The sequence below is a fragment of the Microcaecilia unicolor genome, chromosome 1, assembly GCF_901765095.1.
Source record: "Microcaecilia unicolor chromosome 1, aMicUni1.1, whole genome shotgun sequence".
NCBI lineage: Eukaryota > Metazoa > Chordata > Amphibia > Gymnophiona > Siphonopidae > Microcaecilia > Microcaecilia unicolor.
In genome coordinates, this window is record NC_044031.1 from 132,226,662 (window position 1) to 132,244,513 (window position 17,852).

The window sequence follows — 17,852 nt, forward strand, 5'->3', positions numbered from 1 at the left end:
TATGTGTGTGGGGGAAGGGAGGTGAGGGAGGCATATGCCTGGGCCACAATTATAGAGAACAGGCAGATGCATAACTCACAGGTGCACAGTAGAGAAGTGTTTCCCAAGTTGGTCCTGGAGTATTCCCTTGCCAGTCAGGTTTTTAGGATGTCCACATTAAATATGCATGAAATTGAATTGCATGCACTTCCTCCATTATATGCAAATTTCTTTCATGCATATTCATTATGGATATCCTGAAAACCTGATTGGCAAGGGGGTACTGCAGGACCGACTTGGGAAACAATACAGTAGAGGATAGCACAAAGCAACTCTCCTCTTGATCTCCTGTGTGCTGTTTCATATTGGGTAACACCTTAGATGGTGTCCTGGTCACAGGTGGCCAGCATGTCTCTCTCAATGAGGATGAGGAATACGCTGCTGCCAGGGCCGTCAGGATGTTAAGCAGCTTGCTTCTTGCAGACAAGGCCACACAGGACTCTCAATTTTTTCTTCAGGTCCTTAACATCCTGGTCTTTATGGTAAACAGCATTGAGGCATTGGCATATGCCTCTCCCGATGGATAATTTGTGGTTTTTGCTGGCCCTGGCCCCAGCAGCCCCATACAGCATATGATTGTGCCTCCTCACCTTCCGCATGAGGAATTTTCATCCACCGTGGCAGAAATTGAGTTTCCTCAGACCAGCTCCCTTTCTCTGTGAGATGTTGCACAGTGAGAGAACAGACAGTGCATGCAGACACTGATTTTATAAGAACATGCCTAAATTAGCTGCAGTCACGAGCGTATGTGTTCAATCAGTAGTAGCTCACACTTTTTCAGAAGTAGCTCATCAGGCACTTATTATCTACGTGCAATTAATTATAGAATAGACCTTAATTTGTACATCTCTTTAATGGAGCGTCCATATTTATGTCTAATGCATGCAAATAAGCAAATGCATACAATCATGCCTCTTCACAGAGTAGCTGGCCTAAAGGCACTTGCTGCATTCCAGTCTGAAACCAGATGCTACTGTGCTTCTCTGATGAGCCATGTCTTTTCAGGCTAAAAGGTGGGTGCCAGTTACACCTGTGTTGACAATTGCTGATCGATCCTCATTCTTGTGGACCCGCCTATGGCTATATATTATATATAGGGGGTTCATAAAACCCTATGGCCTTTCCCTATCTGACTCCCAGCAAACCCTGTGCACACAGCATGCATATAACCCTGTCTCCCTTATGGCCCCTATCTTTGATGAAGACAATACTCTGAGTAACTGTGGTTCCAGATTGATGTGGCTATGGTCATCAGTAATATGCCCTCCTTACTAGTGTAAGGGGGGGTCATGGACTTAATATACCACCTTTATGTGCCATAGCCAAAGTGGTTTACATATTCAATGCAGATACTTCCTCTGTCTCTATTGGGCTCTCAATCTGTTGTTGTTGTTGTTGTTTTTAACCTGGGACAATAGAGGGTTAAGTAACTTACCTAGGGTCACAAGGAGCTGTGGTAGGAATTGAACCCAGTTCTCCAGGTCGTCAACCTACTGCACTAACCATTGGGCTACTCCTCCACACTGGGGGTGTTTCTCTGCTAGGCTATCCTGCATCCCTGTTGAGTCACTCTGGTGCTTCATTTGTACTATACTTACTGTTTTGTCTTCACAGCATGGCCACAAAAATATAATATGAACCAAAATAATAAAACACTCATTTATTGAACAAGAAGGAAAAACCTCATACTACTGTGGCCAATAATGGCATGTAAAACCGGACTGCAAAATCAGCTAGACAAAGTGCACACGGTGAAAAAAGTAATCATCGGTAAAAAATGCAATATTGAATTTTCAAACAAAAAAAACCTCATAGGTCATAAATCATGATGGCATACAAAATAAATCACCAAAAGCATTTATCTTGAATAGTGCGGTTTATCAGTTCTCAGTCGCTCAGTCCTGGTGGGATAATTGAAAAACAGTGAGATCCCGACAGACCCGTTTCTCTCCAGCTTCATCTAGAGACCTTCACTGTACCCCAGTTTGCCTAGAAACTCTACATGATGAGACAGCCAGTGAGCCAGCATGGCCTACAAGCTTGAGTGTGGTAGCCCAATTGTTGTATAACTATAGCACATGATGTGACTGCCTGGATCCCACACATGCTATGTTGGGATCCTTTGACTGATGGCTTTTTGCAGCTGCACAGTTAATCATATTGCTCATGAGGGTAGGTATATATAATCCATTGGGGTACACACACTTTGCCAGGTGTGGCTCACATGTGTCTTCCAATGACTTGCACACACTTGTACTATGTGGGTTGGCCTACTGGGACATAGAGGCATCTGTATATAGGAAAATTGAGGGCCATGTAAATGCTCTGTATCTGATATTTATGTGGTTCACAAACGCCACATGTGGCTCCCACACACTGTGAATATTGTTTGTTGGATCCTGTAGCAGTGCCTCTCACTGGAGCACCTATTAAGGAGCGTGCAAGGTGTATTTTATGGATGGGGTGGGGCTATAGTATGGGATAAGGTCACAGACTTAGGAACCTATTTCACGATGAGGCATATTTTCAAAGCACTTAGACTTACAGTGTTCCATTGTAACCTATGGAACTTTGTAAGTCTAAGTGCTTTGAAAACGAGCCCCATTATAATGTCTCCTATTCTGCCCTACAGGCAAGGTGTACCTTACATATGGTCAGAGTCCAAAGGATAGTGAATTTGAGCGTCAGGCCTGTGCTCTATTGACCAGATCAGTACTTGGATGTCTTCTCAGGGTTGTTTATATTTATTATACAACTTTGATATACTGCCTAATCTGTCCAGCAGGTTAAGGCAGTTAACAAATAAAAACAAGTTCAGGAAAAGAAAAGAAACGGAACTCCATATTCAACGATAGGAAAGAGACAACCATTCATACCTAGAAATAGATTATCACTAAGTTCACGAGAGAACCCCCCCCCCCACACACACACACACAGCATTGTGATTACGTGTGTGCACCACAAAAGCATCTGATTATAAACATTCTAAAAATAAAAAAAGAGAGAGTTGAGGGAGGCTTTAAATTGGTAAATGACTGTTCTGAATGGAGGAAAGGCGGAAAGTCATTCCAAAAGTGTAGGGCTAAGAAAAGAAAGCTGAGTTCCTTGTGAATCTCAACAGGGTAGGAGTAACACCAGATGATGGGAGTCCAGAGAATGTAAATTATACACAATTATACACCCTAAATTATACACAAATGAGTGGGTGTGTAAAGGATCATACAGTCAGAAACATAGGAAGGGGTACCAGAATAATATGCCTTGTGTGTCAGAGACATGGTCTTAAACATTAATAACTGACATGAACTGGAAGCCAATGCAATTGAAACGTCAAAGGTGAGGCCTGATCGGATTTTATTGCAGTACATAATAACCACTCGCCTCCACCTACCCTCCTCTCTTCCTTCCCATTCACATTAATTGATTTGATTTGCTTACTTTATTTATTTTTTGTCTATTAGATTGTAAGCTCTTTGAGCAGGGACTGTCTTTCTTCTATGTTTGTGCAGCGCTGCGTATGCCTTGTAGCACTATAGAAATGCTAAATAGTAGTAGTAGTAGTAATGTGGTGTTTTGTAAGGTCTAGAGACGTTTATCCCGGTATAGATGGAATTAAAATAATCAATCTGCAACAAAACAAGTGCGTGTACTAAGGAATGCAGTGCTGTCCCGTTCAAATTACTACAAAGGGAACAAATATGTCTTAGTGCTAAAAAGCCTCTAGACCAGGGATTTAATTTTTTGTAATTGGGGAAAGGAGGTTTGGGGATGGGGGTTTGGGGAGGGCCACTAGACTGCTAGGGAAAATGTCTGGGTAGGGGAGGGAGGGGGGGGCCACTAAACTACCAGGGAAATGTTCAGAAGTGTGGGGAGGGGGAGGGTCAGGCTGCCAGAAGGAGGGGAGACATGACCAGCAGGGAAATCTTCAGAAGTGTAGGGAGGGGGAAAGTTAGATCATTGAGGAGGGAGGGGGACACCAGTTCGCCAGGGCAAAGTAGACAGGTTGGGGGGAGAGAGGACATGCCAGAAGACACCCACTCCTCTCTACCAACCCTTCTATGCTGCTCCAGATGTAGCAAAAAAATTTGCCCGCATCAACTGCACATCAAGATTTGTTTTTTATTGTAAGCTGTGGGATAGCAAATTCACCGCATTTGCATGTGGTGTGCAGTCAGGGCTTCTGCGCAAGTTAATACCTGTGCCGAAATCCTTTCTGCATTGTTATCCCAGAGTAGGGCTGTGTTAAACCCATGGTAACTGCGCAGGACATTTTCTGCGTCAGCCCCTGAGTATACCAGCACTGTGTCTGCTGCCTTTTATATCTGGTTCTTCTCCTGAGTAATACTCTGGTGAGATACACACACATCACTGGGCACTATCTGGCACTGCCTGAAGCACAACTAGAAAGAAAGAGAAAAGTCAAGCTGTCGTAGTACTCTGCCTGCCTCTTGTGAAGTTTGTCACTGAGCTGCACATATCATGCTACAAGTCAAATAAACACAGCTCTAGTAGATCTCTCCCCATACTCCCACTAAGTAAACTACTTGTTCTCTGAGGACAAGCAGGCTGCTTGTTCTCACTGATGGGTCGACGTCCGCTTCAGCCCAGGAATCGGCATTTTGCAACAGCAAAAATAAAAAAGTTTTGCCAGAATCTTCTGGCGCGTGAGCAGCATGCACTGCGCATGCACGGACCAGTTTTCCGCCCGTCGCGTGCTCAGTTTTCTTTTCTCCGTGTTTAGAGTGGCTGTGTTTTGTCGTCCCTCTCTTCAGGCCCAGGAAAGAGTCTTCACTCGGTTTTTCCGAGGCGCGTTTTTTGTTTTTTTTCTTTTCTTAGTTTCTTGTGAAATTAAAAAAAAAAATTTCCTCTATTAACTTATTTTCTGTGCCCATTAAGTTTCCTTTTGTTTTTCGACGCAGCCCTCTTAGGCCGCGTGTACACGTTTTTCCCTTTTTTTGTGCTCTTCTTACTCTAGGCACAATCGCGTCTTTTAACTTCGCCACCGCTATTTTTCCATCCATGTCATCAAGGACTCCCAGCGGCTTCAAGAAGTGTACTTTGTGCAGCCGGTCGATTTCGGGTTATGACCCTCACGCATGGTGTCTTCAGTGCCTTGGGCCTGACCATCGCCCAGACGCTTGTAAGTTGTGTCTTAGCTTGAAAAAGCGGACTCAGGCTTCGAGAAAAGCTCTTCGAGACCATCTTTTTGGAGCTTCAACCGGTCCCTCGGCGTCGACATCGACATCGGTACCGAGGTCGGCGGTGTCGACATCAGCACCGGGTGGTGCATCGACATCGGGAGCGCAGGTAATGGCTGCCCAGAGACCAGCACACACTGGGAGCAGTGAGGCATCGAGTGGGTCTCCACCTGTCTCGAGGCCTCCTGCTATGCAGACCCCACGGGATCAACCAGACTCGGACCCAACCCCGAGGAGGCATGTGGATTCCACGTCCTCTTCGTTGGTACTGAGGAGTGTCGATGACGGGCATCGAGTGAAGGCTAAGAAGCACCGTCATTGGTCTCCTTCCAAGCACGGTACTGAGAGCTCCGGGGCGCCGAGGGATTCGGCACCAGAGAAGCGTCGACACCGAGAGGATCGCTCACTCTCAACACAGGAGGTGTCGATGCATCGGTTTCCAGGCAGCCCAGTACTGCCTCCTCGATCTCCACAGATTCTGACACCGCAGCCTTGCTCGACGGCGACTCTAGATGAGCGCATCCGAGCCCTGCTTCCAGGTCATCTGGAGGGGTTGCTGTGACAGTCTGCTCCGGTGTCGGGGGTGCTTGCGCCTCCTGCACCATCAGCGACAGCGGCGGCTGGCTCTTTGCCCGTGGAGAGGTCTGACGCCGGTGCCACCTGCAGCATCGGCTGCCACCCAGGTCGATTCCCCTTCGACATTGATGGAGGGAGCTTCATCGTCATCTCGGTGGGAATTGACTTCTCGCCATCGCCATCGAGGACATGGTTCCTCGGCGTCGAGACGGGCCCAGTTTTAGATTGCAGTTAGAGAATTCTTGACCGATACCGATGAGGATGCCTCGTGGGATGAAGAGGAAGATCCCAGGTATTTTTCTTCTGAAGAGTCTTGTGGTCTTCCCTCTGATCCAACTCCACCTGAGAGAAAGCTTTCCCCCATAGAGTGTTTCTTTCTCTTCATTTGTCTGGGAAATGTCTGTGGCTATTCCCTTCCCAGTGGTATCTGAGGATGAGCCCAGGGCTGAGATGCTCGAGGTCCTGGACTATCCTTCGCCACCTAAGGAAAAATCCAGAGTTCCTCTGCATAACGTGCTCAAGGAGACACTTATGCAGGACTAGATGAAACCACTATCTAATCCCACCATTCCCAAGAAGGCTGACTCCCAATATCGGATTCACGGAGAACCTGGATTGATGAAGTCACAGTTACCTCACGATTCCATGGTGGTGGATTCTGCTCTCAAGAGAGCCAAGAGTACTAGAGACTTTGACTCAGCGCCCCCAGGCAGAGAATCTAGGACCTTGGATTCTTTGGGGAGAAAGGAGTATCAGGCTGCTTTGTTCGCGGCCAAAATCCAGTCTTACCAGCTCTACATGAGCATTCACTTGAGGGACTCAATGAAGCAACTGGCTGATTTGGTCGATAAGCTCCCTCCGGAGCAGGCCAAACCTTTTCAGCAGGTGGTCAGGCAGCAGAAGGCATGTCGTAAATTCCTGTCCAGGGGTGCTTATGATACTTTTGATGTTGCATCCAGAATCGCTGCTCAAGGTATAGTGATGCGCAGATTCTCATGGCTGCGTGTCTCTGACCTGGCGAGAAAGTCGAACAAGTGGTCGATCAGATCATGCAGCGGGAAACCGCTATGGAAATCTCTCCCGCCGGGCGCCTTCTGCCACTACTTCATTATCTAGGAGGTTTTTCCGGGGAAGGAAGAATGCTCCCTAGGCCTACAATAGGCGCAGGTACAATCCTCCTTCTCAACAGCCTGCTCAGGCTCAACCCCAGCGTGCTCGTTCTCGTCAACAGCGTGCGCCAAAGCAGGCCCCTGCTGCTCCCCAGCAAAACAAGGGACGGGCTTTTGACTGGCTCCAGCTGAGCATAGCCGCAACAAAAGTGTCCATGCTGGATGGCTTGCCAGTCAGAGGGAGGTTAAAGCGAATGCTACATACCTGTAGAAGGTATTCTCCGAGGACAGCAGGCTGATTGTTCTCACTGATGGGTGACGTCCAAGGCACCCTCTCCAATCAGAATCTTCACTAGCAAAGACATTTGCTAGCCCTCGCGCGCCCATGCGCACCGCGCATGCGCGACCGTCTTCCCGCCCGAACCGGCTCGTGTTCGTCAGTCCCGTATGTAGCAAGACAAAGACAAGGGAAGACACAACTCCAAAGGGGAGGCGGGCGGGTTTCTGAGAACAATCAGCCTGCTGTCCTCGGAGAATACCTTCTACAGGTATGTAGCATTCGCTTTCTCCGAGGACAAGCAGGCTGCTTGTTCTCACTGATGGGGTATCCCTAACCCCCAGGCTCACTCAAAACAACAAACATGGTCAATTGGGCCTCGCAACGGCGAGGACATAACTGAGATTGACCTAACAACTTATCCAACTAACTGAGAGTGTAGCCTGGAACAGAATAAAAAATGGGCCTAGGGGGGTGGAGTTGGATTCTAAACCCCAAACAGATTCTGAAGCACTATACAGGCAGTAATGAGATGTGAATGAGTGGACAGATGACCACGTCGCAGCTTTGCAGATCTCTTCAATAGTGGCTGACTTCAAGTGGGCCACTGACGCAGCCATGGCTCTAACATTGTGAGCCGTGACATGACCCTCAAGAGCCAGCCCAGCCTGGGCGTAAGTGAAGGAAATGCAGTCTGCTAGCCAATTTGATAAGGTGCGTTTCCCCACAGCCACTCCCCTCCTGTTGGGATCAAAAGAAACAAACATTTGGGCGGACTGTCTGTTGGGCTGTGTCCGCTCCAGATAGAAGGCCAATGCTCTTTTGCAGTCCAATGTGTGCAGCTGATGTTCAGCAGGGCAGGAATGCGGACGGGGAAAGAATGTTGGCAAGACAACTGACTGGTTCAGATGGAACTCCGACACCACCTTCGGCAAGAACTTAGGGTGAGTGCGGAGGACTACTCTATTATGATGAAATTTGGTGTAAGGAGCATGGGCTACCAGGGCCTGAAGCTCACTGACTCTACGAGCTGAAGTTACTGCCACCAAGAAAATGACCTTCCAGGTCAAGTACTTCAGATGGCATGAATTCAGTGGCTCAAAAGGAGGTTTCATCAGCTGGGTGAGAACGACATTGAGATCCTATGACACTGTTGGAGGTTTGATGGGGGGCTTTGACAAAAGCAAACCTCTCATAAAGCGAACAACTAAAGGCTGTCCCGAGATTGGCTTACCTTCCACACGGTAATGGTATGCACTGATTGCGCTAAGGTGAACCCTTACAGAGTTGGTCTTGAGACCAGACTCAGACAAGTGCAGAAGGTAGTCAAGCAGGGTCTGTGTAGGACAAGAGTGAGGATCTAAGGCCTTGCTGTCACACCAGATGGCAAACCTCCTCCATAAAAAGAAGTAACTCCTCTTAGTGGAATCTTTCCTGTAAGCAAGCAAGACACGGGAGACACCCTCCGACAGACCCAAAGAGGCAAACTCTACGCTCTCAACATCCAGGCCGTGAGAGCCAGAGACTGGAGGTTGGGATGCAGAAGCGCCCCTTCGTTCTGGGTGATGAGGGTCAGAAAACACTCCAATCTCCACGGTTCTTCGGAGGACAACTCCAGAAGAAGAGGGAACCAGATCTGACGCGGCCAAAAAGGAACAATCAGAATCATGGTGCCTCGGTCTTGCTTGAGTTTCAACAAAGTCTTCCCCACCAGAGGTATGGGAGGATAAGCATAAAGCAGCCCTTCCCCCCAATCCAGGAGGAAGGCATCCGATGCCAATCGGCCGTGGGCCTGAAGTCTGGAACAGAACTGAGGGACCTTGTGGTTGGCTCGAGATGCGAAGAGATCTACCAAGGGGGTGCCCCACACTTGGAAGATCCGGCGCACTACTCTGGAGTTGAGTGACCATTCGTGAGGTTGCATAATCCTGCTCAACCTGTCGGCCAGACTGTTGTTTACGCCTGCAAGATATGTGGCTTGGAGAAACATGCCGTAACGGCGAGCCCACAGCCACATGCTGACGGCTTCCTGACACAGGGGGCGAGATCCGGTGCCCCCCTGCTTGTTGATGTAATACATGGCAACCTGGTTGTCTGTCTGAATTTGGATAATTTGGTGGGACAGCCGATCTCTGAAAGCCTTCAGAGCGTTCCAGACCGCTCGTAACTCCAGGAGATTGATCTGTAGACCTTGTTCCTGGAGGGACCAGCTTCCCTGGGTGTGAAGCCCATCGACATGAGCTCCCCACCCCAGGAGAGATGCATCCGTAGTCAGCACTTTTTGCGGCTGAGGAATTTGGAAAGGGGGTCCCAGAGTCAAATTGGACCAAATCGTCCACCAGTGCAGGGATTCGAGAAAACTCGTGGACAGGTGGATCACGTCCTCTAGATCCCCAGCAGCCTGAAACCACTGGGAAGCTAGGGTCCATTGAGCAGATCGCATGCGAAGAAGAGCCATGGGAGTCACATGAACTGTGGAGGCCATGTGGCCGAGCAATCTCAACATCTGCCGAGCTGTGATCTGCTGGGACGCTCGCACCCGGGAGACGAGGGACAACAGATTGTTGACCCTTGTCTCCGGAAGATAGGCACGAGCCGTCTGAGAATCCAGCAGAGCTCCTATGAATTCGAGTCTCTGTACTGGGAGAAGATGGGACTTTGGATAATTTATCACAAACCCCAGTAGCTCCAGGAGTCTAATAGTAATCTGCATGGACTGTAGAGCTCCTGCCTTGGATGTGTTCTTCACCATCCAATCGTCGAGATAAGGGAACACGTGCACTCCAAGCCTGCGGAGCGCTGCTGCTACCACAGCCAGGCACTTCGTGAACACCCTGGGCGCGGAGGCGAGCCCAAAGGGTAGCACACAGTACTGGAAGTGACGTGTTCCCAGACGGAATCGGAGATACTGTCTGTGAGCTGGCAGTATCGGAATATGCGTGTAAGCATCCTTTAAGTCCAGAGAGCATAGCCAATCTTTTTCCTGAATCATGGGAAGAAGGGTGCCCAGAGAAAGCATCCTGAACTTTTCCTTGACCAGATATTTGTTCAGGGCCCTTAGGTCTAGGATGGGACGCATCCCCCCTGTTTTCTTTTGCACAAGGAAGTACCTGGAATAGAATCCCAGCCCCTCTTGCCCCGGTGGCACGGGCTCGACCGCATTGGCGCTGAGAAGGGCGGAGAGTTCCTCTGCAAGTACCTGCTTGTGCTGGAAGCTGAAAGACTGAGCTCCCGGTGGGCAATTTGGAGGCATGGAGGCCAAATTGAGGGCGTATCCTTGCCGGACTATTTGAAGAACCCAATGGTCGGAGGTTATAAGAGGCCACCTTTGGTGAAAAACTTTCAACCTCCCCCCGACCGGCAGATCGTCTGGCACGGACACTGTGATATCGGCTATGCTCTGCTGGAGCCAGTCAAAAGCTCGCCCCCTGCTTTTGCTGGGGAGCTGTGGGGCCTTGCTGAGGTGCACGCTGCTGACGAGAGCGAGCGCGCTGGGGCTTAGCCTGGGCCGCAGGCTGTCGAGAGGGAGGATTGTACCTACGCTTACCAGAAGAGTAGGGAACAGCCCTCCTTCCCCCATAAAAATGTCTACCTGATGAGGTAGATGCTGAAGGCTGCCGGCGGGAGAATTTGTCGAAAGCGTTATCCCGCTGCTGGAGCTGTTCTACCACCTGTTCGACCTTTTCCCCAAAAATGTTATCCGCTCGGCAAGAGGAGTCCGCAATCCGCTGCTGGATCCTATTCTCCAGGTCGGAGGCACACAGCCATGAGAGTCTGCGCATCACCACACCTTGAGCAGCGGCCCTGGACGCAACATCGAAGATATCATATACCCCTCTGGCCAGGAATTTCCTACATGCCTTCAGCTGCCTGACCACCTCCTGAAACGGCTTGGCTTGCTCAGAAGGGAGCTTGTCCACCAAGTCCGCCAGCTGCCGCACATTGTTCCGCATATGGATGCTCGTGTAGAGCTGGTATGATTGAATCTTGGCCACGAGCATGGAAGAATGATAGGCCTTCCTCCCAAAGGAGTCTAAGGTTCTGAGGTCTTTGCCCGGGGGCGCCGAAGCATGCTCCCTAGAACTCTTAGCCTTCTTCAGGGCCAGATCCACCACACCAGAGTCGTGAGGCAACTGAGTGCGCATCAGCACTGGGTCCCCATGGATCCGATACTGGGATTCTATCTTCTTGGGAATGTGGGGATTAGTTAGTGGCTTGGTCCAGTTCGCCAGCAACGTCTTTTTTAGGACATGATGCTTGGGTACTGTGGACGCTTCCTTAGGTGGAGAAGGATAGTCCAAGAGCTCAAACATCTCAGCCCTTGGCTCATCCTCTGTAACCACCAGGAAGGGGATGGCCGTAGACATCTCCCGGACAAAGGCCGAGAAAGACAGACTCTCTGGAGGAGAAAGCTGGCTTTCAGAGGAGGGAGTGGGGTCAGAAGGAAGGCCATCAGACTCCTCGTCAGAGAAATATCTGATGTCCTCCTCCGCCTCCCACGAGGCCTCACCATCGGTATCAGACACAAGTTCACGAACCTGTGTCCGAAGCCGCGCCCATTCCGACTCTGTGGAAACACAGCCACGGTGGGAGCGTCGAGAGGTGGACTCCCTGGCTGGCAGCAGCGAAGCTCCCTCCCCCGACGACGTCGGGGAGTCCACCTGGGAGGCAGCCAAAGCCGGTACCGACCGGCGACCTCACCCCGGGCAAAGGGCCAGCCGTCGCCTCACTCGACAGCACCGGTGGCGCAGGCAGCCCCGGTACCGGAGGAGAAGGGTAACAGCTCTTCCAGGAGGCCTGGAAGAACGGCCCGGAGACCCTCGTGCAGAGCGGCTGTGGAGAAAGACTGAGAAGCCGGTGCAGGCGTCGAGGTCAGAATCTGTTCCGGGCGCGGAGGCGGTACCGGGCTGTCCGGGGTAGAGCGCACCGACATCTCCTGGATGGAGGGTGAGCGGTCCTCCCGGTGCCGAAGCCTGCTGGGTGCCGACTCCCTCGGCGACCCAGAACTCCCGGTACCAAGTCGGGAAGGTGACCGGTGACGATGCTTCTTCGACTTCTTCGAGCGAAGCATATCACCGGAGCTCCCCGGTACTGATGAGGAGGATGTTGAATCCAGACGTCGCTTCCTCAGGGCCGGGTCCGAAGATGGTCGATCCCGGGGGGGCTGTACCGCAGGAGCCCTCAGGGCAGGAGGAGACCTACCCGAAGGCTCACCGCCACCAGCAGGGGAATGGACAGCCCTCACCTGCACTCCAGACGAAGCACCACTGTCCGACGACATCAGCACCAGCGGGGGTCCCGGTACCATCGACGCCGACGCACTCTTTCGATATCTCGGTACCGTCGATGCAGGAGGAATACGCCTCGATGCCGTCGACGCCGATGCACTCCCCGAAGACTTCGGTGCTGCAGACGCCGATGCACTCGACGAATCCCGAGATGCAGTTGCCGTCGAAGCGCCGGAGAACAGAACGTTCCACTGGGCTAATCTCGCTACCCGAGTCCTCTTCTGCAAAAGAGCACAAAGACTACAGGCCTGCGGGTGATGCCCAGCCCCCAGACACTGAAGACACGAAGTGTGCCTGTCAGTGAGCGAGATTATCTGGGCGCACTGGGTGCACTTCTTGAAGCCGCTGGAAGGCTTCGATGACATGGGCGGAAAAATCGCACTGGCAAAATCAAAATTCGCGATGATGACAATAGGCACCGAAAAAAAGGGGAGAAAAACCCGTACGGGCGGCCAACAAGGCCGCTCCCGAAAGCAAAAGGATACTTACGCTGGGAAAAAGCTAGAAATACGGGAAAAAAGGGGAACCTTCTTTTTTTTTTTTTTTTTTAAACAAACACAGAAAAAAGTAGAAAACGCGAAAGATGCGCGAGGTCTTCTGAGGGGCACAAAACGGCGGCAAAACACGACCGTCCCGAGCGTGGACAAAAGAAGACTGATGAACATGAGCTGGTTCGGACGGGAAGACGGTCGTGCATGCGCGGTGCGCATGGGCGCGCAAGGGCTAGCAAACGTCTTTGCTAGTGAAGATTCCGATTGGAGGGGGTGCCGTGGACGTCACCCATCAGTGAGAACAAGCAGCCTGCTTGTCCTCGGAGAATATTTTTTCACCAAAGGTGGCCTCTCATAACCTCTGACCAGTGGGTTCTTCAAACAGTCTGGTTAGGATAGTCCCTCAATCTGGAATCCAAACCCCCAAATTGTCCACCGGGAGCTCAATCTTTCAGCTCCCAGCACAGGCAGGTACTTGCAGAGGAACTCTCTGCCCTTCTCAAGGTCAATGCAGTCGAGCTCGTTCCTCCAGGGCAAGAAGGGCTGGGATTCTATTCCAGGTACTTCCTTGTGCAAAAGAAAACAGGGGGGATGCGTCCCATCCTAGACCTAAGGGCCCTGAACAAATTCCTAGTCCGAGAAAAGTTCAGAATGGTTTCCCTGGGCACCCTTCTCCCCATGATTCAGGAAAATGATTGGCTGTGCTCTCTGGACTTAAAGGATGCTTATACACACATCCCGATACTACCAGCTCACAGGAAGTATCTTCGATTCCGCCTGGGAACACGGCACTATCAGTATTGTGTACTGCCCTGTGGTCTGGCGTCTGCGCCCAGTCTTCACGAAATGCCTGGCAGTAGTTGCAGCATCGCTACGCAGACTGGGAGTGCATGTGTTCCCTTATCTTGACGATTGGCTAGTGAAGAGAACCTTGGAGGCAGGGGCTCTACAGTCCATGCAGATGACTATTCAAATGCTAGAGCTACTATGGTTTGTCATAAATTACCCCAAGTCCCATCGCATCCCTGTTCAAAAACTGGAATTCACAGGAGCTCTGTTGGACTCAAAGACACCTCGTGCTTATCTTCCCGAGACAAGAGCAGACAACCTTCTGTCTCTGGTCTCCATGGTCTGGGCATCTCAACAGATCACAGCTCGGCAGGTGTTGAGACTTCTGGGGCATATGGCCTCCACAGTCCATGTGACTCCCATAGCACCTCTTCATATGAGATCAGCTCAATGGACCCTAGCTTCCCAGTGGTATCAAGCTGCGGGGGATCTAGAGGATGTAATCCAGCTGTCCGCCTACTTTCGGAATTCCCTTCAGTGGTGGGCAATTCGATCCAATCTGACTTTGGGATGTCCATTTCAAATTCCTCAGCCATAAAAAGTGCTGATGACGGATGCATCCCTCCTGGGGTGGGGAACTCATGTTGACGGGCTTCACACTCAAGGATCTTGGTCCCTCCAGGAAAAGGATCTTCAGATCAACCTCCTGGAGTTGCGAGCGGTCTGGAACGCTCTAAAGGCTTTCAGAGATTGGCTGTCTAATCAAATAATTCTAATTCAGACAGACAATCAGGTTGCAATGTATTATATCAACAAGCAGGGGGCACCGGATCTTGCCCTCTGTGTCAGGAAGCCATCCAGATGTGGCTTTGGGCGCGCTGTCACGGCATGTTTCTCCAAGCCACCTATCTGGCAGGCATAAACAACAGTCTGGCCGACAGGTTGAGCAGGATTATGCAACCTCATGAGTGGTCTCTGAACATGGGTATAGTCCGCAAGATCTTCCGAGCGTGGGGCACTCCCTCGGTGGATCTTTTTGCCACTCAAATCAATCACAAGGTCCCTCAGTTCTGTTCCAGACTTCAGGCCCACGACAGACTAGTGTCAGATGCCTTTCTCCTTCACTGGGGAACAGGTCTTCTATATGCGTATCCTCCCATACCTCTGGTGGGGAAGACTTTGCTGAAACTCAAGCAAGACTGCGGAACCATGATTCTGATTGCACCGTTCTGGCTGTGACAGATATGGTTCCCCCTTCTTCTGGAGTTATCCTCTGAAGAACCGTGGAGATTGGAGTGTTTTCCAACCCTCATAACTCAGAACGAGGGGTCGCTTCTGCATCCCAACCTCCAGTCTCTGGTTCTCACGGCCTGGATGTTAACAGCATAGAATTCGCCTCCTTGGGTCTCTCTGAGGGTTTCTCCCGAGCCTTGCTTGCTTACAGGAAAGATTCCATGAAGAGGTGTTATTCTTTCAAGTGGAGGAGGTTTGCCGCCTGGTGTGACAGCAAGGCCCTAGATCCTCGCTCTTGTCCTGCACAGACCCTGCTTAAATACCTTCTACACTTGTCAGAGTCTCGTCTTAAGACCAACTCCGTAAGAGTTCATCTTAGTGCAATCAGTGCTTATCATTACCGTGTAGAAGGTAAGCCTATCTCTGAACAGCCTTTAGTTGTTCGCTTCATGAGAGGTTTGCTTTTGTCAAAGCCCCCTATGAAACCTCCTCCAGTGTCAAGGGATCTCAACTTTATTCTCACCCAGCTGATGAAGCCTCCTTTTGAGCCACGGAATTCCTGCCATCTGAAGTACTTGACCTGGAAGGTAATTTTCTTGGTGGCTGTTACTTCAGCTCTTTGGGTCAGTGAGCTTCAAGCCTTGGTAGTGCATGTTCCTTATTTCAAGTTTCATCACAACAGAGTAGTCCTCCGCATGCACCCTAAGTTTCTGCCGAAGGTGGTGTCGGAGTTCCATCTGAACCAGTCAATTGTCTTGCCAACATTTTCCCCCCCCTCCTCATACCCGCCCTGCTGAATGCCAGTTGCACACCTTGGACTGCAAGAGAGCATTGGCTTTTTACGTGGAACGGACAAGCCCCTTCAGACATTCCGCCCAGATGTTTGTTTCTTTTGATCGGGAAATGCACCATCTCTAATTGGCTAGCAGATTGCATTTCCTTCACTTGTGCCTAATCTGGGCTGACTCCACCCCCCTAGACCCATGTCGGAGGTGTAGCGAAGGCGGGACTGGGGCGTGTTTATCGGCCGAGGAGAGATGGTCGTCCTCGGCTGATAATGGAAAAAAGAAGGGCATCCCTGGCGAGAATTTGGTCCACTTTATTTGGTCCCCTTTTTTTTAGGTCCAAGTCCCAAAAAGGTGCCCGAACTGCCCAGATGACCACCGGAGGGAATCGGGGATGACCTCCCCTTACTCCCTCAGTGGTCACCAACCCCCTCCCACCCCCTAAAAATTTTTTTGTAAAATATTTTTTGCCAGTCTCTATGCCAGCCTCAAATGTCATACCCAGCTCCCTGACAGCAGTATGCAGGTCTCTGGAGCAGTTTTAGTGGGTGCAGTGCACTTCAGGCAGGTGGACCCAGGCCCATCCCCCCCTACCTGTTACACTTGTGGTGGTAAATGTTAAGGCCTCCAAAAAAACCCCAAACCCACTATACTCACATGTAGGTGCCCCCCTTCACCCCTAAGGGCTATGGTAATGGTGTACAATTGTGGGGAGTAGGTTTTGGGGGGGATTTGGGGGGCTCAGCACCCAAGGTAAAGGAGCTATGCATCTGGGAGCAATTTTTGAAGTCCACTGCAGTGCCCCCTAGGGTGCCTGGTTGGTGTCCTGGCATGTGAGGGGGTCCAGTGCACTACAAATGCTGGCCCCTCCCACGATCAAATGCACTGGATTTGGCCGGGTTTGAGATCGCCGGCCTCGGTTTCCATTATGGGTGAAAACCGAGGCCGGCCATCTTAAACCTGGCCATCTCTGACATTTGGGCGGCCTCAACCGTATTATCGAAACGAAAGATGGCCGGCCATCTTCGTTTCGAAAATACGGTCGGCCCCACCCCTTCAAGATGGGCGCCCTTAGAGATGGGCGTCCCCAATCGAAAATGCCCCTTTTTGCCTCAAAATATTATTTACTGAAGATCCTAAGGTAGTAAAAGGCTTGTGTGTCAGTGCCATCTAGTGGGAGATTCACAAATGGCACTAGTTGCAAGAACTCATCAGATACTTCCTGGAAATATTCTTGCAGCAGCTGACCAGATAAAAAGGAAAAGTCTATTCTAGAAAATGTACTGTGAAATCTAGAGAAAGGGATATAATCCCTTGCCTTTTGATGCATAAATCTCTAAAGATCTACAGGTGCTGCCCCTTTTTAATGAGAACAGATTTTACATTTGTGTTCTTATGATTTGGTTTCTCTATTATGTGTGCTAGTTAATCTATATCTTCAATAATGTCTGATCAAATATTTATCTTACCAGATTTGATAACCATAACAAATTAATCCTTATTGTTTGGATTTTTCTTTTGTGAACTGCTGTAAATCCTGTTAGAAACAACAGTCATATACAAGACCCAGATAGAATAGAATCAAAAATCCTAAATAAAACGGTAAAATATGTGGTTGGATCACGCAGAGATATAATTTGAAAATAAAACAGGGAATTTTTTGCCAGAGAATGTGGTAAAAGCAGTTAGCCTAGCAGGTTTGAAAAACGTTTTAGATAATTTCCTATTAAGATGGGCTTGGGAAAACCCACTGCTTATTTCTAGGATACTTACAAAACTAACTAATGATAGAGCATAAGACTCACAGTGCCAATAATTATTAATTAGTATTGGAGAAATCTCATACGGTCACTTAGGCAACTTTTTTTTTACCACCAATCAGGTGAGCCTATATAGCGTAACAATTTATAATCATCGACAACCTCCAACCTTCTGTGATACAGTGTAATGTGCAACAGTGTCTAGTGTTCTTTTTATTGCTGTTGTTCTTTTAATTCTTTTTATCTTTTTTTAGTATATTTTAATTTTTATACAGGTTGTGATCCTGATTGCTCACAATATCTTGCA

At 49.8% G+C, this 17,852-nt stretch overlaps 1 long non-coding RNA gene across 1 annotated transcript; it reads left to right on the forward strand.

Annotated features, from left to right (window-relative positions):
- Positions 1-5,724: 5,724 nt before the first annotated feature.
- Positions 5,725-15,837, forward strand: LOC115460093. The gene is made up of 3 exons (XR_003940373.1): positions 5,725-5,879; positions 10,564-10,566; positions 15,828-15,837. It is a non-coding gene; the product is annotated as an uncharacterized LOC115460093 (long non-coding RNA).
- The last annotated feature ends 2,015 nt before the right edge of the window (positions 15,838-17,852 follow it).